Source organism: Bidens hawaiensis, unplaced genomic scaffold (genome assembly GCF_021521415.1).
Source record: "Bidens hawaiensis isolate Kalapana, Puna unplaced genomic scaffold, B.hawaiensis_p1.1 tig00011733_1, whole genome shotgun sequence".
Taxonomy (NCBI): Eukaryota; Viridiplantae; Streptophyta; class Magnoliopsida; order Asterales; family Asteraceae; genus Bidens; species Bidens hawaiensis.
The window spans coordinates 595,535-617,126 of NW_027491929.1; the positions used below are offsets into that span (position 1 = coordinate 595,535).

General features: G+C 34.7%; 1 pseudogene; it reads right to left on the reverse strand.

The window, feature by feature from the left end:
* Positions 1-1,535: 1,535 nt before the first annotated feature.
* LOC143538843 (IAA-amino acid hydrolase ILR1-like) lies at positions 1,536-5,432 on the reverse strand (annotated as a pseudogene).
* Positions 5,433-21,592: the final 16,160 nt, after the last annotated feature.

Sequence of the window (21,592 nt, forward strand, 5' to 3'; positions counted from 1 at the left end):
TGCATGTGCCCTCGTGCTCAACTATCCTTATCATGACGATACGCTGATCATTTATGCGAAGTATGATAAGAGAAACCATGTTTGGGCCATTAGAAGATATAGCGGTGACCTCATCTATCTCGACCACCACCAGCTGAAGACTTTACCAGTGCTTGATCTCCATTACTTCAGTAAAGCTATTGGACGTGGTGAGTACGACAGTACATTAGAGGGTTGGGTCAAGACACATCTTCATCATCAGTCGAAGGAAGGCTACAAGGATTTCGAAGTGAATAAGGGTCGTAAGTTCAAGAACCCAAAAGAAATTGACCCGACCACCGGAGAGCCAAGAACCATGTGGAGATACAAGGCGCCAAAAGACTGTCACACGATTTATCATGGCGAGCCTTATCTTCCCAACACTCTCCGAGACTTCATTGGTTGGGAGTTCGACAATACACCAGGTGAAGCCGTCATCCACTGCCGTGATATGCACGAGATTCGAGTATTTGACGAGCATGAGCTTATGGGTCTACACATTGAGGATATGAAAAAGCTCTACAACTCACCACTAGGGACCGTCGAGGATTTGGGTCGTCAAAACACAGACCAGATAGTTGAAGCCTTCAACAAGTTCGTCCGAAGACTTGTTGAACTTCCACTAACCGAGGACGAATGCTTGGTCTACGACACCGACGGGTTCCAATACTAAAGACTAGAGGGAGATTGTTAGGCCCCATTTGTGTATTTAGTCTTTTGTATTGTTTTCGTTTATGTAATTGGGCCGTTTAGCCACTTTTGTTTATTTTGGGCTTTAGTTGTTTGATCTTGTTTATTGTAAGCCATAGGGAAATGGCGTAAGGGAAATAATGCAATGAAGCCCATTGGGCATGTGAAATGAAATGCTTCTCATGCATGCTTCCCTATAAATAGGGAGCATGCCATGAGAAAGAACACCTTTTGCCAAACTTTCTAATACACACATACTTACTTTCTCTCGTCTCTCTCTCTCTCTCTAAAATACCCGAAAATAAACTCAAGATTCGAGACTTTTTAGGTTGCTTAGTGTGATTTCCGCTAGCACTAAGTTTGGTTGATCCAAGAACGTTGTTAGATCCACCCGTCTAGGGACCTACACTAAGGGTGCGGAATCCCCTTAGTGATTGATTACGAGTATTAATGCAAACTAGAACAAGAGACAACGATTAAACAAAACGATTGCTTGTATTGAATAATAACACTTTATCTTTCAATACATGACAATAGTACTTTACAAGTTTACAGCTGAAATGAACAGCTAGCATAAAACCCTAGGCTGAAGATATGTTTACATGCTACATATCTTCGCCTGTTACATAATAGGCGAAGTTATTGCAACTTCGCTTATCTCACAACTTCGCTCATTCCTAACCCGTCAAACACAAAACACAAACTATTGTTTATTACAGACAAGACGAACATTAAACCTCTAGACTACTGACACACCATAATGCACCAACATCTCTGAAGTAGTTAATCAAGCTCCATCTTATTTTTCATATTCATAAGCAAAAATTTTACAACTCATCATGTGTGGTAATTTCCACACCCTCTTCATAGGTTTTCAAGTAAGAAATCGCAACAGCAACATGAAATACCGCCCCCACCTTAAGAGCCTCTTCGTCAATAACAAAATTTGGTGAGTGTAAATTTTCTGGTACAGTATATGTGTCGTTGGCAGTCCCAATGAGAAACATGGTAACAGGCATTTTCTGTCCAAAAAAACTGAAATCCTCACCTCCCATTACTATAGGCATCAAGTGCACATTGGGTTTTCCTAATATGATTTCTGCCACCATCTTTGCATGTTCATACATCCCTTTATCATTTATCATTACCGGGTATGGAAGCAGCGTTTCCTCCCTAAAATCCAATTCAGCTTGGCATTTGTGAACACTGGCTTGCATCTCAATAACCTGAAATCATACGCTTATAGGTGTATGTATGCTTTATAAAATTTTGAAAAAAGTAATATGTTTTTAGATTAGTCTTGCTTTTGGTTTCCCTTCCAACTTGATTTTTGATTTATAGTGTAATCACACTTGTGAAGTGTAAGGGGTGTTTGCGAAACCAAAATAAGCTAACTATAACTGGAATAACCAATCTAAAGGCAAACAACCATTGTGAAGCGTATAGGGTTCCGCTTTACATTTTTCAAACAGCTATTTTTCGGTTCGGTTTTGTTAACAACAAAATATCGAGCACAGTCGATTAGAACCCAATCACATAAACGGAGAACACAAAAAAATTCGATTTTAAGTCATTTATAAAAATTAATAAATGATATAGCAAAAAATGATTTATATCCAAATTTGTAACAATGAGTTAATTATAAATAAGTAAAAACTTAATCCTTAACGTTGCAGATCACCAAATTAATTATTTGGTGGCGTTTTTCCATCAAAGTTTTGAAGCCAAAAGATTAAGCGGAAAAGTTGAAACCGAACGAAATCCATAGTGACAGCCAACAACTAAAGAAAAAGGAGAAAAAAAAAAAGAAGAAACCGAAATAAAATGATTTTTAAATTATCCGACAAAAACAACCATGAGGACCGAAGTGTGACTTCTTATTAAATTTTTGTGTAAGAAAATAGAACACTAGATGTTTCATTTGAAATTCCGATTAAATTTAGGTCTAAGAAATAGCAAGTTCCCAAGGAGTACTACAATATATACTTAGGTCAACAAAACACACTAAAGGTAACATTTTTCATAATTCTAGCTGATCGACTTCATCTTGGGTTATCACCATTTCTCCATAAATCTAGTAATGTATTGGATGTTTGAAATTTCTCATATTTAATTACCTGCTTAATTCTTGCCTTTGTGTGATCAAGACCTTCCAAAGACAAACCTCGATATGTTCCTGAAATTGTAACAATCACATTATCCGCCATGCCTCCATGAAATTGTCCGACAGTGACAACCTACAAATAGCCGACGCAAAAAAGGACCTTAAAACAAAGACTGACCTATGTTTAACAAGCGTGTAGGTGTGTGTATATATATATACACACACACTTCTATAAAACAATTATAGAGACAGAGAACTGTTCTCCACATTTTTTTTATATATAGAGATAGAGAACTCAAAGTAGCTAGAACCAAACCCATTTTTTTTTTAATATATATAGATAGAGAGCTATTCTCTAAAACTTAAAAGGTGTTAAGTACAAACTCAGAATATTACTCTGGAATCGAGTGGATTGGTTTATCTAGATACTATCTGTTGAAGAGCAACAACCGCCATCGAACCAGCCACAACCGGATCTCTAGATAAATGTGGGTTTGCTTCATGTCCACCAGCGCCTTTAATGGTGGCTGTAAATCTTCCTGAACCTGCTAGCATCGTACCGGCCCGTGAAGCCACCATACCCACCTTTAATTGTGGCACTACATGGATGGCAAATGCGGCTTTGATGTTGTCAAGTGCACTATCTTTTAGCGTGTGGTAAGCACCAGCGAGACCCTCTTCGGCGGGCTGGAAAACTAGCTTTACGGTGCCCTTAAGTTCATGCCGCTTGGCTTGGAGCAACTTAGCGGCTCCTAGTAACATCGTTGTATGAGCATCATGACCGCAAGCGTGCATCTTTCCGTCGATCTTGCTTTTGTGTTCCCAATTGACTGATTCCTGATAAGAAACACCAATTTAGAGAAACCAAATACCTTAAAAAAATAAACATACATTCTCCTTTAAAGTTTAAACATGAAACACAAAATTTAGGAATAAAATAGAATTTGTGTTAAAATAAATCGATAGGACTTAGGTTGTGAAAGAGTTGGTTTTGAGACGATTTTGAACTATTACGAGACCAAAAACTGAAAATTTTGAAAATCGTTTTGTTTTGGTTTTTTCTGTCGTTGGATGTGGCTTGTTTTCGATTTTGCCATTTGAGTTTGAAATATTTGGCTAGGAAAAAAAATTGAAACTGGCATGGCCCAAAATAACGATTTTGTGTCTTAATCTTTTTTGTTAATTAATAATATTCATAATTATAGATTTAGGCTAAACTATTTTGGTTGTAGTATTTACTAAATTCTTATAAATTACTTAAAATAAAAAAAAATCAAATATAAAAATCTATAAATTCGGTTTGTTTTTTTTAGTTTTTAATACATAGAAAACCAAAATCAAAACCAAACGGCAAGTTGGAAAAAGTAGTTTATATGTTAAAATAAATAATTAAGGTAAAGAAATTAATATACATTAATATAATTGGTGGGACTCAACTTGTGTGTTGCAACGAGTAACTGCGAGAATTCAATTGATATCGGTTTTGTTCCCTATAATATTGGTACGGTACCAACACAAAACAAAAGAGAAAACAAAAAACTTATACAGTCGTCTTAGACTCTTAACCCCAAAAGAATTATAGAGCAATAGAGCAGGTTTATGACTGAGTTCGAAAACAACTTATTGACGTATTGGCTTTTTCAAAAAGTTAATAAGTTAAGCAATTATATATTTTTAAAACTGGAAAGTGTAATGTAAAATAGACAAAAGCGAGCGTCTATTTTGGAAAAAACATAATGTTCACAGTTTATTTGCACACCATCTTATCGTGTTTATCAATAGTGATTATGATGTTCTATTTTGATACAGTGGGGGGGGGGGGGGTGGTAATAATCTGCAACCACTGCATCAAAGTTTTATTTTGATTTTAATTTCTTTTAAATGATAATTGTGAAGGTGGTATCGTTGATCAGTGGTGAAGTTTCACTTAAATTTTCAGATATAGAAGATAAATTTTCACCAAGTATAAACATGTTTGGACGAAAATTGGTACATTTATATTACTAAACAAAAAAATAGAGGTTGGTCCAGTGTTGTTGATACCAAATTATCGACTACCAAAGTTAATAGACTGTATAATAGGACTCAATTTAACATGCATGAATAATCGTAGCATTTGAAACTCCAAAATCCAACTTTATGAAGAAAAAATAGTATACGGCAACAGCTTATACACAAAATCGTAGGACCCAATTTAAAAACACTGGAATAATAGTGAAGTAAATTGTAGTATATAAACACCAAACGTAAACTTTGGGAAAAAAACAAACAAAAGAAAAGGGTATATATAATTAAATAAATAATTAAGATAAAAATATGTACTTGGATTGGAAGAGCATCCATATCAACCCGTAGAGCAAAGAAAGGTTCTTTGCCAGAACCAATGGTGGCAACAATACCAGTCTCCGCAACCGGCCACGTGTACTCAATGCCAAGCTTGTCAAGCTCGGACCTGACTAGTTCACTTGTCTTATATTCTTCAAACCCTAGTTCTGGTTACTCGTGGATTTTTCGGCGAATGTTTACCATCCAGTGAAAGAAATGCGGGGAGTTTGCTGCCTCGAAAAGCTGCTCACCAAGGCGAGCGTAGACATCACGGTTCACATGGGTTGCGGGTTCGGATGCGTGTGATGATGAGAAGGCGAGGTCCAAGTGCAAGAGAGCTGAAATGAAAACAAGAATATCTCATATTTTTTTAAGTGGTGTTTCGGAGAATGAATTTTCAGTTTCTTTGCAAATGGAGTTAAATAAGCATTTATAATTTCACTTAGGTACCCTCAACTTCTATATAATTTCCAATGTATGTTAAATAATTAGGTAAAGTTCCCATAATCAACTCTATTTATGTCAATATTAAAGTCAATTATTTGAAATGGTCTATTATATACTATTAAACCCTTCCTTGTTTTAATAATATATTCAACCATAATAATATAAAACACACAAAGTGTCATTCTTGAAGTATTACTTGTTTGGGTTGTAACACTTGCATGGATTAATTAGGGGTTATATTATCTAAGTTACGATTATGATGTGTGTTGGTTCTGGAGTGAGCGAGTAACTATTAATGATCTCAACAAATGATAGATTGTCCGAAATAAGAGAGTAAGAGAATACACACATATAGATAGAGAGAATAGATTTAGATACAATGCATATTAAGTTAATACTTATTATGGAATAAAACTGCAATACAAAACAATTCAATATAACTTTTAACATTATTCGACAGAGTATATACGATGTATTGGATGAGTGGTCCTCCAGACACTTGGTTTGTCAATATCGAATGAATTTGGCTTAATGTGTGAATTTGTCGGTCACGTTGAGGATGACGAACGGATATATTTCATTGTTTTTTCCCGTAGTATAGTTCGGTCCTAATTGTCCATATGTTAGATTGACATAGAGGTTTCATACTTCAATTAAAAACCGTGAATCTGTCTAACATGATGATCAAGTTAGTGCCATGGTCATCTTTTAAACCGTATGGAACAATTTGGTTTGCGGTTTTAACCAAAAACTGGTCGTATAAAATCTGACCGGGCTTGACATATTTATTTAAAATATATTTAATTTATAGTAGGATTAAATAAATTAAACTAAATTAACTCTAAATAATTGGTGAATTGGTTATTACCCAATTCTTGTACTAGCTAGCCAAAATGACCTGTTGTTTTTAACCCTCCTAGCTCCTATAGCATTTGGAGTTTTGGAAAATAGTTAGCGCGCAGTTACTTCATTATGATTTATATATGCTTTTTCTTTCTTTCTTTCCCCCCTTTTTTTTTCTTTTGCACGCACGCTGCTTGCCTCTGCTTTTTTAAGCTATTCATACAGCCTGTTGTATTTTTCACATCGGACTTTTTTTTTTTTACTTGTAGGCGTTTGGCATCTTTTTTAACCTTATTTTCAGAGAATATTCAGAGAAGTGTTGATACCTGTGTTTCTCTTCTTTCTCTTTTTGAATGTGGCAGAATCTCATGAGACACGTAGCAAGCAAATTCGCACAGAAAAATAAGTAAGAAGTGAACAATGCTTATTGTGTCTAGCAGTTTGAATTTCAAAAGATAAGTTCCAGGGTTCAAGCTTAAGGGGTTTATCAAAGTCTAGGGTTTTGATTTTTTAAAGTCCAACTAAAGTATTCATATCTACCTATACTAATAAAATAAAATAATTCTGTATAGATGATATTCTGAGGTTAATTCTTACTATTAAATTCTCGCCCAAATCACTTCTCTTCTAGCTATTGATGAAAAAGAAAAAAAATATCTTGGTTCTAAGTATAGTATATTAATTATAAATTCAACATACCGTATTAATTGGTCAATCTCCATTAATTGAATTATTAATGATATAAATTATATTGTAAACATACTTAATATAAAAAAATATTAATATATATAATAAAGATATTTTCTTTAAAATTAAAATGTATATAAAAGAGTTTATGTTTAAAAAGTGCACTAACATTTAATTCTTAAGACATATTCATATTGAAAAAAACTATAATAATTTTGTTTACTTTTTACAAATATTCAATGTTTAATAAGTCTTAAAAATCATAAACAAATTTTCTATTTTTTTATATTTAGTATAAGATATATCATGAAAGCTGTTCAAAAAGGAAAATCCGGTACTTTTTTGGTTTATGGTTTAGGGTATGGAGTAAAAACATTTTTGTGAAAGACTTTAACTACATTTTTCAGATCTAAAGGTCTCATTATTTTAAATGTTGCTTTCAGTGACGTTGTTTCATTATTGTATGCCGATTGTAGAATAACTCATTCTTGATTTAAAATTCAAATGCATTTGATGATATAAAACGATTATATTTGTAATAAATTTTTTACATAATATAAAAAGAATTAATTGTCTTTTATTTTATTTGTATTAAATTATTCATTGTAATTTATACATGAATTTATACGGTGTAATACACGGATTTCTAAAGCTAGTGTATATATATATATATATATATAGGAGATGTTTAAAATAAAATCCCTATCCACTTAAGAAAACTATGAAAACTCAATGGGTGGACCACAATCATTCACATCTCCTACCTTTCATTTCTTTTCTTTGCATCCAAAAGGATGGCTGAGGGGTGTGGGGCTTCAACGGGGGCGCTAGAGCCCCTCCGCTCGCGCCCCCAGGCGCTAACACCACACCACTGGGGCGCTAACGGGGGCGCTAACGGGGCGCTAACGCGAAAAACAATGCAGGCGTGAGCTGGTTAGCGGGAGAAGAGAGAGAGGAGCACACCTTTTGAGGTATTTTGGACCGTTGGGAGCCGAAAAAAACAAAAAAAAATATATTTTCTATATAGGTTTACGGAAAAGAGCCGTTGAGCTCATATTAAATTAAAAAAAAAATATTTTCTTAAACTATAAATATATACCTTTATAAAATATACTTCATTTCACAATTATACACCTTTCCTCCTAAAATCCTCTCAAAACTAACACAAAAAAAATGTCATTGTTGGAATATATTTATAAAAAAATAAAAAATAAAAAATTTCGCTGGAGCCCCTGCTGGTAGAGGTGTTCAAAAAAACCGGTTACGGAACCGGTTTGGCCGGTTCAACCGGAAACCGGTTTTTTAAAAACCGGTTTTTTTAAAAACCGGTTTGACCGGTTTACGTAACCGGTTTACGTATCGGTTATACGTTTTGGAGCCAAAACCGGTTTTATAACCGGTTATAAAAAAAACCGGTTTTTTTGAATAACCGGTTATTAAAAAACCGGTTAACCGGTTTTTAAAATAACCGGTTTATTACCGTTATAAAAAAAACCGGTTAACCGGTTTTTTAATAACCGGTTAACCGGTTAAACCGGTTTTCGAACGTTACCAAACGGCTTTATAGCCGTTTTTTTTTTTTTTTGACCGTTTTTTAGCCGTTTTTTTTTTGTTTTTTTACCATTTTACCCCCACAAACATCTATATATAGTTTAGGTTGGGTATTGGTTAGATCACACTTGATTATACAACTCCAAACGCTCTAAACGTTTATTTCATACGCGATTATACAACTCCAAACGCTCTTCTTTCGTAGTCGTTTATTTCATACTCGAGTATACCACTCTTAATTCGTAGTCGATTATCATGGCCTCCCAAAGTGCTGCTTCATCGGTCAACATGGGTGCCTCGAACACGGGAGAAACCGTCGTTCGGGTCATCCCCACGAAACGAAACCAAGATATTTGGCAACATTTCGACCTATGCGAAATGTCTAACGGAACCCAAAAAGCTAGATGCAAACATTGTTTGAAGTTTTATAACAAAGAAGCAAACTCCAGTTTAAGAGCTCATGTAGAAAAGCCCTCTTGCAAGGTCTTGAAGGACGAATCCGGAAGTAGTTCGCAGCCGGAGATGACGAATCAAGGAACGGTGTTTACGTACGACCTTGAAGCGGTACGTCAACAGTTTGGCAACTTTGTGATTCAACAATCACTTCCTTTCAACCACTTCGACAACCCTCAATTCACGGAGATGATGCAAAAGTATGTTCAACCACGCTACCAACACGTAAGTCGTTCGACCCTTAGAAGAGATTGTCTTAAAGCATGGAAAAACGCTAAATCCGAACTAATTTCATACTTTTCAAACTTACAAACTGGTGTGAACTTAACAACGGATGTGTGGTCGGTACCTAATGGTTCGCCCGACTCATACATTTGTGTGACGGCTCATTGGGTTGACCCCCGGTCGTGGCAAATGATGAAACGAACCGTTGCGTTTCAATTGTTTGATTACCCGCACACGGGTAGAAATATTTTTAAACTCTTGGATAAAGTCATTCGACAATACAAGATTGAAGATAAAATCTTTTCAATATCGTTTGATAACGCGTCCAACAATACGGCCGCGGTTGGCCATTTAAAATTAAAGTATAAACCTATCTGTGATGGAGCGTTTTTTCATAGCCGATGCATTGCACATATTATCAACTTGGCCGTGCAAGATGGGTTAAACGTGATCGAAACGCAAAGAAACAATTTTAAAAGAATGTTACGAGATGTTTTTAGCAACAATTCAACATTTTCAAGATACAAAAAATTTTGTGAAGAAGCTAACTGTCAATGGTTGGGGCCTAATTGGGATTGTCCAACAAGATGGAACTCGACTTGTGAAATGTTTGAGAAAGCCATCCAACAAAAACAATCGTTAATTGCGTTTCATCAAATTTTGTCAAATAGGGGTAAATGTGCACCGTACGATCCTAGAAACTGGTTATTGATTGAGATCGTTACGGAGGTTCTTCAAATTTTTAAATCTTGCACAACTAGTTTATCCGGGGTTTACTATCCAACAAGCCCCATTGCTTTACCAAAAATTGCTGTCATGTGCACAAAGTTGACTGAAATTCATTGTAGGGGTGCACCTTATTTTGATATGGGTGCAAAAATGAAAGAAAAATTTAGAAAATATTTTCAACAACTACCCGCTGTTTTGACCTGTGCGGCTGCGTTAAACCCTTGCATCAATGTTGGTGGTGTTGAAGCTTTAATAGAAAAAATTTGTGATGAGCTAGAGTTAAACGACGATCAAAACCCCCATTATAACCAAACTTTAAAGAATGCTTTCAACACCACCTTGGCAAACATGTATGATGTTTACCTTACAAAACACGGGTCGTCTTCCCAAATTCATGACTCGTTAAGAGCTGTTGCCCAATCCCAATCCCAAACCGACCTTGAAATGGGGATGTACTACATGATTTGGGAAGACGCCGGTAAACGTCAAAGGGTAAACACCCCAAGCAGTGAACTTGGAAGGTATGGTGGTACCAACTTTGTGAAACACATGACTCCGGATGAATTTAGAAGTCTTGATTTGCTGGCTTGGTGGAGAGGTAAGGAGGATGAGTTTCCGATCCTCGCCGCCATGGCCAAAGATTTACTAACGGTCCAAGCTTCCACGGTAGCTTCGGAGTCTGCTTTTTCTGTTTCTGGCAGGGTTATATCGATTAGGAGGACTCGACTCACTCCACCAGCTGTAGAGATGTCGATTTGCTACAAGGATTACTTGGACTCTTTAGATAGGGCACAACATCAACGCTCACTCGAGGGGGAAATGGAGTATGAGGCGGCCTTGTATGAAGACGAGGTCAATCAAGGACACACTCAACCAATGACCGATGAAGAAGCCGCGTACGACGATTACCTAAGGAATAGCTCGGGATCGGGTAGCGAAGAAAATGAGTAACAAACATCAACTTGTTAATGTAATCGTGTCTAAGCATTCTTTAATGTTTGTATTTTTGAGTTACGAATATGCGATAACGATTTAATGTTTGTATTTTTAATGTAAAAGCTATAAATGAAAGTTATGTGTTTTTAATCTTCCAAGCAAAGAATGCTAACAACGAAACCCTAAACCCTAAACCCTAAAGCAAAAAAAAAAAAAAAAAAAAAAAAAAAAAAAAAAACCGGTTAACCGGTTAGACCGGTTATTAAAAACCGGTTATAAAAAAACCGGTTTAATAACCGGTTCTAACCGGTTTCTAAACCGGTCCAAACCGGTTTGGCCGGTTTGAGTTTTCATTGATAAAAACCGGTTAATAACCGGTCCGGTTATTAACCGAACCGGTTTTTTTCTGGATAAAAAAAACCGGTCCGGTTAATAACCGAACCGGTTTTTTCAAAAAAACCGATTTGTGCACCTCTACCTGCTGGAGCCCTTCCACACCAGAGGCTAGGGCTCCAATGGGGGCTCCAACAACCCCCTTATCCAGTTTCTCTCTCTGCCACACGTCATAATATTATTGGTTGGAGCCCTCACTAAAGCCCCCATTAAAGCCCTCCACACCCCTCAGCCTTATGATAATTTTAGTGTATCACTTTTCTCTCTTCTGACGTCACATTATTAATTGTTAATGTACTTGCATATAATGAGCATATAATATTTTAAATTAATAAGTCTACACCTATTTTTTTTAATATACCATTTGAAAAGTCCAAAGTACATTAAATCAAATATTTTTAGGTCTTATTTCATGGTTTATAAAGATGAAGATGATTAGTGAAGATAATTAGAAATAATTAATATTTTAGGTTCATTGAAGTTCTAAATGATTCATTTAGATTTTTATATATTTTATTGTTTTTTAATCTTTCCTGCTTAGTTTTGATTTTCAATCTTTCATTTTCAATCTACATATTATAAAAACAAAACAGTAAAGTCCGTATTCTTTTATACTACCACAAAGTTATTTCCTTTTCATGCCTTTTTTTATTGGCCTTTATTAATTAGCAAAACACGTTTTTAATAAATAAATTAGTTGTTCAGTATGTTATTTTTAACGACCAACGAATACAACTCGATTATTCGGCGTTATTCAATGGCAAAAGACGGGTGCATACGCCCGTGATCACAGACAACATTGGCTAGCACAAGCCCACAATCTCATGTTCCGAAAAAAATGCGTCACCCGAATTCCCACTACAATAAAAAAACAAATATGTTACATATATGTTAAATATGTAAATTATGTTACAAATATGTTATATATATATTAAATATGTAATTTAAACTTTAAAATATGTTACAAATTATGTTATATATATGTTACAAATATGTTACATATATGTTAAATATGTAATTTAAATTTTAAAATATGTAAATTAATAAAATTATGTTAAATATGTAAATTAACAAAAAAAAACTTTAAACTTTAAAATATGTAAATTTACATAAAAAGTTACATAAAATATGTAAATTAACAAGTTAAACTTTAATATATGTAAATATGTAAATTAACAAAATTATGTTAAATATGTAAATTAACAAAAAACAACTTTAAACTTTAAAATATTTAAAGTTACACAAAATTTAAAACTTTAAAATATTTCCATTTACATAAAAAGTTAAAACTTTAAAATATGTAAATTAACGTACTTAAACTTATCACTAACCATAAGTAACTTTATATCGAAACATGCTCGTTTACAATTGTTTTCATAGTTAACAATAACTAACAATTCGTATATACATAAATACTAGTAAATGTCATTTTAACTTGAAATCCTCACTAAAAAAACACTTTGAGCATTTGAAAAACTAAGCAAAAACCTAAGCCTTTTTAAAAAGGCCAACAAAAAGATATATATCAATATTTTTATTAGTGAAATTAATCTCACCGTCTCTCACAGCATGACATCAATCTCCTAAAAAGTCAAAATCAGTTAAAGGGATAATATGAACGCCACCGTGTACCAAGACATGTGGGTTTTCAACAGGCCCTCCTTTTCATTTTTGACCGAAAAAGGCATGTCGGTTTCACCGTCATCATTCTGCGATTCATGAAAAACAACGGATTAGGTTTCAGACGTGCAAATTAGAGAGAGAGAGAGAGAAATCAACTTACTCGTCGTCTGAGTGTGTCAACGTAGCCGTAGCCGCCGGAATTGTGCACCGTCAACATTCAGATTTTTTTATACATAGAAACTACCGAGAAGGATTTATACATAGAGAGAGTGTGTCCATGATGATTCCAGTGATTTAGAAAGAAGAAATAATAATAATAATAATAATAATAATAATAATAATAATAATAATAATAATAATAATAATAGGAAAGAGAAAGATCTAGTTGAATATGAGTTGTATAGGAAAGAGAACATAACTTGCAGGAAGAGAGAGAATTCTCTTTATACCAACTTTACCCTTATTAGTACAATTATCAATTAAAAAATTGTTTGATTAACCTTTAAAAGCATCTTTCAATCTCATCCATTAATTAAACTCAATCAACGGTTAATACAGAGTTTCGAGAGTTTTCACAAGTGGGAAGGGTTTTCATTCTAACCATATATATATATATATATATGCACTGGTCAGTCAAAGACCAAATTATAGCCGAAATAAATCAAGTCACCTACTTACGTTGCATTGCTATATTATAAAACTCCTCCACTATCCCACGTTGGCGTCGTCAGTTTGGTTTTGATCGGTTCTTTATCTATAAAGATAAATAGCCAAGGGCCCAAGGGACTTTATTTCCCCCCACCAAGTTTACCAAAAGAACCTGTCTTTCATAGAAAACTTATTCATTTAACCTTCCACATACTCCGTAAGGTTCTAAGGTAAACCACATCAAAGTCTAGAGTTCATTTGATTAGAGTCACTAGTACAGAAAATAACCATTTTAAACGGTTATTTAGGATATTTGAAACGGTCTGGAAAGTGTTATATATGTTGCGTTTCAAAAGATGAAATCTGATATTTAAAATGGTTCAACACCCGATGTGTTATATCTAAACGGTAGTTAACACTTAACGATGGTATTGAAATTTTACAACGGGCCTCTATCCGGTGTATATATTTGTAAATTACAACGTTAAAAAACCGTTGTATAGTAACTAAATACAACGGATCTAACGTTGTTGAGAAAGATTTAGAACGGGCAACTAACCGGTTAACAATGGGCTACAACCCGTGTTAATACCCTTTTTACAACGGGCACAAAACTGGTGTTTAAAATTGTGTACAACCTAATGCAAGGAACCCAAAACCGGTGTTCATAATTATTTACACAATGAGTCATGAACCTTTTTGTTTTCAATGAACTAAATACAACTGGCTAATTATATACAACGGGTACGTACAACCATAATATAATATAATAAAATATTTATTCGTTTATAAAATCTTGAATTGATGAAAGGGAGTGTGCTTTAAGTTTATCACCTATAATAGATAATGAGATTATAACAAATCCATAAACTATAAAGTAATCAAAAAATATAAATACTTATCTGATCTCTTAGTGTTTCATCTAGTAGCCAAATTGCTTGTCCGGCCCCTTATCAAAATCCATATGTTGAAAAAAAAAATATATTTTCAATATCAACTAATTATTATTAAAAAAACATGTATAGTAATGAGTACCTGTAATTTATAGAAATGATGTCATAATTTAAAACCTGTATATAAAAAATAATTATATTTGGAAATAAACAAAGTATCTAATAATTTAGTATATATACCTCAAACTCTTTTTGATGCAACTTTTGTCTTCAAATTATTCCGTTGAAACTATTAGCTAGTCTTCTACATAATCAAATCTTTAAATACTTGTAGCTTATAGAAACATGTGGAGATGTTTCATCATAATTTAAAACCGTATATAAAAAAGAATAATATTATTTATAAATAAAAAAAGTATCTAGTCATCTAGTATATACCTCAAACTCTTTGGTTGTAACTCTTGTGTTCAAATAATTCCATTGAAACTAGTTAGTCTTCTACATAATTAAATCTTTAAATAATTAGGTGAAAGATTCCTACGTATTTTATCAATAGTTAAAATAAATAACTTACAAATATATATATATAACTTAAAAATATACTTGTACCATAATTAATGATGTCAATCTCATATGGCTTGAGCCAAAAGATTAAATAAGAATATGTTTTCAAACGCAAATCACATTGGTTAGACAAATCTTTAATTACACGTATATGCACATAAACATAGTTAATTTAGTGTAAACAATCATATAGTAATACCAAAATGGACGACTCGCTTATTCGTATTTATATTCGCTTGTCATTAATCTAAGGTGAGTTTATCATTCCCCTATTTTACCAACTTTTCTAAACATTTTGGGGACATATGCGTACATATTCGTATTTCATACTATATATATATCAAACAAATGCATACGTGTATTTGTGGGTGACTTAATCAAATATAGTGTGTTACATGCTTACCTATATTAATTCATTCATTCGTATATTCGGAGAGGTCCAACGTATTCCCATGTATTGGGTGCTCATGCTATTGACCAACGTCCGATTCGCTTGGCAACGGTCTATGAAAAAGCATGATAAGGATCTAGATCTTGTGATTACAATGATGCATTCGTCATTAGGTATGCGATTAGGCTATATTACTTTAAGTGTGTGAGGTGTGTGTATTGAGAGGATATTTTGGCAGAGTAACGAGAGAGAAATCGGATAATAAGAACTCTTACATTAGAATAGATTACAGGGGATATTTATAGAGGATGACCTCATTCGTTAAGATAGACTTAACGAATGGGTCATTCGTTACAATTACTTAACAAATAAACATGCTTATTCGTTAATACATTAAAGATAGCGAATAGCCTTCATTCGTTATGTTCCATTCGTTAAACTGGGTTAACGATGGGACTTACATTAATACGAATGTGACCCATTCGTTACGGAGTAACGAATGTGTCTTATAATTAGACGAATGGCATAATTACATTAAAACCCCTATAATAATAAACTATTACATTAATATCCTGATAAAGACCGAGACGTACAAAATATGCATCAACAAACTCCCCCTTGTCTCGAGCTCTTTATCTTCATCTCTGGAACATCTTTGTCTTCCAATCCACACAACTGTGAATCTTGTATGCATAACAGACACGAACCACTTTCTGGAATTGCATAGCAAGTTCATAGTCACATACGTTAGCAAATCTGATCTGACTTGTAAATAAGGCATCGTTATTAGACTCAGATAAGTTAACCAACCACATTGGATCAATAACACGTATGGTCTTCGTGTTTGACCCAGAGCCATATACAATAACCGCTTCACTTGTATGATTGTCATAATACCAATAATTAAACGAGGTGAACAGACTCTGAGGGAATGTCTTCATCGGAGACCTCTTCATTGTCTTTGGCTGCTTTACTTGTAGTATCATCTTCCTCCAGCTAGTGTGCTGATCAATCTCATCAATGTACTTGTGAGTCGACACCTGCGGCTTGAAGAACTTGAAACCATAACGGGTTTCATGCAAGAAATGAGCGTAGAACCACTCAACCCACTGTTCTTTCCCACGATTCATGAACGATTTGTTGGCTAGTGTTCTAACGTCCCACCTTGGCATAGATAAGATATCGTGTGGGCGTTTGAAGTAATAAATACCATGTGCCCACTTCACGATATATACTTTAAGTTCCGAATCAAACTGCCAAGCCACCAAATCTCCTTTTACATCTTTGACAGGCTTGTACTTCTTCATTTGGTATGCTGATGCTCGAGCCTTGGCCAATTTCACTTCCTCCTTTTCATGATATCGAAAGGCCTCGATCATCTTATTCATTCTCTGCATATCATGCTCAAACATACCCTCCAAAGCATGCTTCTGTTTTCTTTCTTTCGCCGTAAGGTGACTTATTTCAGCAGCTTTGTTCCACTTTTCTATCTTTTCATGCAAGCGACGTTCTGCTGCATCGAAGTCTTCAGTAGTGAAAAACGGAATACCTGAGTCGTTGTTGTTGTTGTCGGTGTAAAACTCAGGGTACTCCTCAGCAGTAACGTCTTCAACCTCCACCTCATCAAAATCAGACACATTCCCGCGTGGAATACCTGTATACGTACTCTCTTCCATCTCAATATCCACGTCCACACTTTTACCCAACACGTCAACCTCCTCTTCGTTTAGATCCAGAAGCAAGGCAATCTGCTTTTGGTTAATGAATGATCTACGAATTTGCCTTCTTCTGCATTCACCATACTATACACGATTCCATTCATCCCCACAAACAAAATCATATTTTCTGGAATAATATCAATCGGTTTGGCTCTCGTATAATCCTTATATGGCACAATCTGCAAATTACTATCTCCAGACCCACCACCAGCACTCGTATCAGTCTTATTACCTGCCAACGGTGCAGAACTGCCGCCCGGTTGCTGATCTACACCACCAGTTCCATCCGGATCATCTTCATCATTTTTCAACTTCTTCAATTCGTCATCTTTGCACATGAGCTGAAGGATGATCTCATCCTGTTTATCCAACAAACGTTGAGACCAGTCAACAACTTCATTTATCACAAGAGCTTGATTTGCTGGAGACTTATCTTGTTCACCACCAGCTGAAGTCGTCTTACTCTTATCCCCACCAGATGAATTCTTTCCTGAAGATCTATCTGAATTGTGTGCCCAGAATATTCTTTTCCTGGTTTATCGCATTCTTTGGCAAAATGACCAAAGTCCCCGCAATTGTAACATTTCACTTTCAGTTTATCAAATCCAACCCTCTTATTCAAAGTAGGAAGATCTTTCCCAGTTCGCTGCATAAATCTCTTGACTTTTCTGACAATCATAGCCATGTTCCACTTGAGATCCATTAACTCAAGATCATCAGGGTCGATTTGATCATAGTCTTCATCTGTTAATTCACTCGTGGCTATCTTGCTTCCAACAAGCTGTTCATACGAAGTAATGAAAGCGCATAAAAATTCAAACTGTTGTTCAGCCTCTTGAAGATTTACTTTAGGCAAGTTTGAAGCTGGAGAATTTGTGCTTGCATTAACTCCATTGGCCATAAATCATACATTATGCAGATTGTTTACATTAGGAGTTTCTTCTTGAGCTTGAGCAAAGAACGCATTAATTGGAACAGAACTTGAAGAATGATTAGCTGGCATAGCTCCTTCATAAATTGAAGGATTTTGGTTTGAGGAATGCTGGTGTTGATTTTCCTTCAACGAATTTTGACATTTAATATCAAATTCCCTTTCCTCTATCTTATTAATAAATTGTACAGCAGTAAGCTCGGTGTTTCGAAAGAAACCGTTTTCTTTCAATACAAACAGGAAAGTCGAATATGATGGGGGCAAGGCATTCTTCAGCGTATCAATCTTGTCTGTTTCAGTTGGCTCAAGATTAACACTTGACATCTTCACAATCAGATGACTAAATCGGTTAATCATCTCTTCAACCGTCTCATTTTTCATCAAAATAAAATTTCTAAATTGAAATTTTACGAGAGTCTTCTTACTCTCGAGAGTATTCCCCAAACTTCTTGTTTTCAAAGTTGTGAACAATGAAGCACAGATCTTAATAGTACTATATTGATGAAAGATTTGTTCTGGTAAAGCCATCGTGAGAGTCGAGTAAGCTTTTGTCTCACTTTCATAATCTTTCAGTTCTTGTGCTTCATAGTGTTTGAATTCCTTCGGCGTCCAACCCATGTTGTCACTACCTACCAGAGGTGCCGCATACACGTCATCGAGAAAACGCACGCTACTAGGATGTACAGATCCCAAGTGAGCACGAAACCTCGGTTCCCACCGAGCAAAGTTTGATAGTTTTAGCAGTTTAGGACATTTGTTGTGACTGCCAATTTCATTGTCCATAGTTTGCATCTGTTGCATTAAAACATTCTGAGATGCTAATGCATAGTAAGAAACGTTTTGTGAAGCCATGAGTAAACAGTTGTTAAACTTCAAGGACCAAACTTGTTATTGTTTAAAACTTATGGTTACTGTTCACACGAATGTCAGAACAGTAACGAATGTGAATTGCGAATGAATGATATTCATTAATGATTTACACGAATGAGCTTATTAACGAATTGATCGATATTCGTTATGAAGTGAAACAAAAGTGGATAATGAATGAGTATAGACGAATGAGTTTAGCGAATGAGGAATGACGATTGTGTATGCTTGAAGCGAATAAGGAATCAGATTTAACGAATGTAATTTGAACAGCGAATGGTTAAGAATTTAACGAATAAGCAGTTAAGTTTTAACGAATGAGCAGTTAAAACGTAACAAATGGGCAGTTAAGACTTAACGAATCAGTCTTCATTGTAACGAATGAGTATTCAAATCTTCATCGTGTCTAAAATTCAAACCAAACTTCAAATCCGTCCAAATATAACTTATTCACCCTAAAACCTATATCAATCTGTTCGCAATTCGATTCCGAACCTCCCTATGTTCGTCCGAAATCACTAACTATTCAAACCAGACCTCAATTGACCAATTAATCAACCGCCACTAACCACACAATTCAAAACTCAATTCACTCGATATACCTATCCAATTCAACTCAATTCTGACCTCAAATATCCATAATCATCCACAATTACATTATATCTAATCCTAATTACACTTATATTCGTTCAAATACTGTTAAGACTGATGCTCTGTTTCACTAGAAATCAATCGAACTACAATACTGATCAATTCATGATGAAATTACTTCACTAATTGATGAATCGATACAATTAAACAACGAATAGCATCGAGGATCAGATCCGAGGCTCTGATACCACTTGAAAGAGCATGATAAGGATCTAGATCTTGTGATTATAATGATACATTCGTCATTAGGTATGCGATTAGGCTATATTACTTTAAGTGTGTGAGGTGTGTGTATTGAGAGGATATTTTGGCAGAGTAACGAGAGAGAAATCGGATAATAAGAACTCTTACATTAGAATAGATTACAGGGGATATATATAGAGGATGACCTCATTCGTTAAGATAGACTTAACGAATGGGTCATTCGTTACAATTACTTAACGAATAAACATGTTTATTCGTTAATACATTAAAGATAGCGAATAGCCTTCATTCGTTATGTTCCATTTGTTAAACTGGGTTAACGATGGGACTTACATTAATACGAATGTGACCCAAGTAACGAATGTGTCTTACAATTAGGTGAATGGCATAATTACATTAAAACCCCTATAATAATAAACTATTACATTAATATCCTGATAAAGACGACGTACAAAACATGCAACATACTTGTTTATGGTTTGATTACATTTACCGCACTTATTTCGTTATATAACATGCAAAACTTGTGATATTCTCACTCAACTTTTTGTTGACAAACTCTTCCATTTTTTACGCATATGCAGGTTGCATTGTATTGAAGATTGAAGTTTGGACACCTAGACAAGACCTTAGGAATTAACAAAGAAAATCATAGTTTAAGCTTGTTTGGATCATATTTATTTATTTGGAATATTTTGTTATATTTGGATATCGTGTGTATTCTTTGAATAAAATAATTAACTTACAGATATTGTCATATTTATATTATGATAGTATCTTCGAGCTGTGAGCAATCGGATCACGCCCCGGCATTTCCGCCTTAAGTTGGGGTGTGACAGATTGGTATCAGAGCCGAAGGTTATAAGATAGGTCATTAGAAATTATCTAGTCATATGGTAGGACCCTATACGTGCTTATCTGAACTGCCTTATGTGCTATTTAATTGTTTACAGCTTAATTAGAATAATTATTTTATCTATCTTGTCTTATTCTTTATTGCACACACACACACAAATTCCAAGGTTATGCCTCACTATTAAAATATTTTTAAATCCTCTTATTGTTAGTAGATTGCCTTTTATTTTGGGAAATTCCTTAAGAATTCCCGTGTTTTGTTTTTGCCCTTTCACCTTGAACCATGGGGGTATGATAAATGTCGTACAACCGTAACTTTAAGTGGTACACGTAACCGGCTAAACGGTTGCGTGGTAAACATAACTGGCTAAACGGTTACACTCCTTTATAAAAACCGAATTCACGGTGGTTCGTGGCTAAATTTGGGAAAACTTCCAAAATTGTGTTTTAATTATTTTTAAACTATTTGATTCGTTGATTCGATATTTAGTTGGGTCGGTTAAATGTCATGTAACGCTCATGGTCCAACCAACTCTATTGATTTGATAATTCGTTAATTAGTTGGCTCAGTTAAACGCCATGTACACGCTCATGGGCTGACCAACTCAATTGTTTGTTACTCGTTATTTTAATTGGGCCAACAAATTGCCATGGAACGCTCATGGGAGGCCCAATTCACAAACTTTATGTTGCTTTATTTAGTTGGGTCATTCAAATTGCCATGAAAAGCTCATGGGAGGTCAACTCGTTTGATATGTTTGGCTATTTTATACTTGGAAAATTTTATAAACATTGTTTATTTACTTAAATGCCTCAAACTTATTCACATTATTTTAAATCCTAACT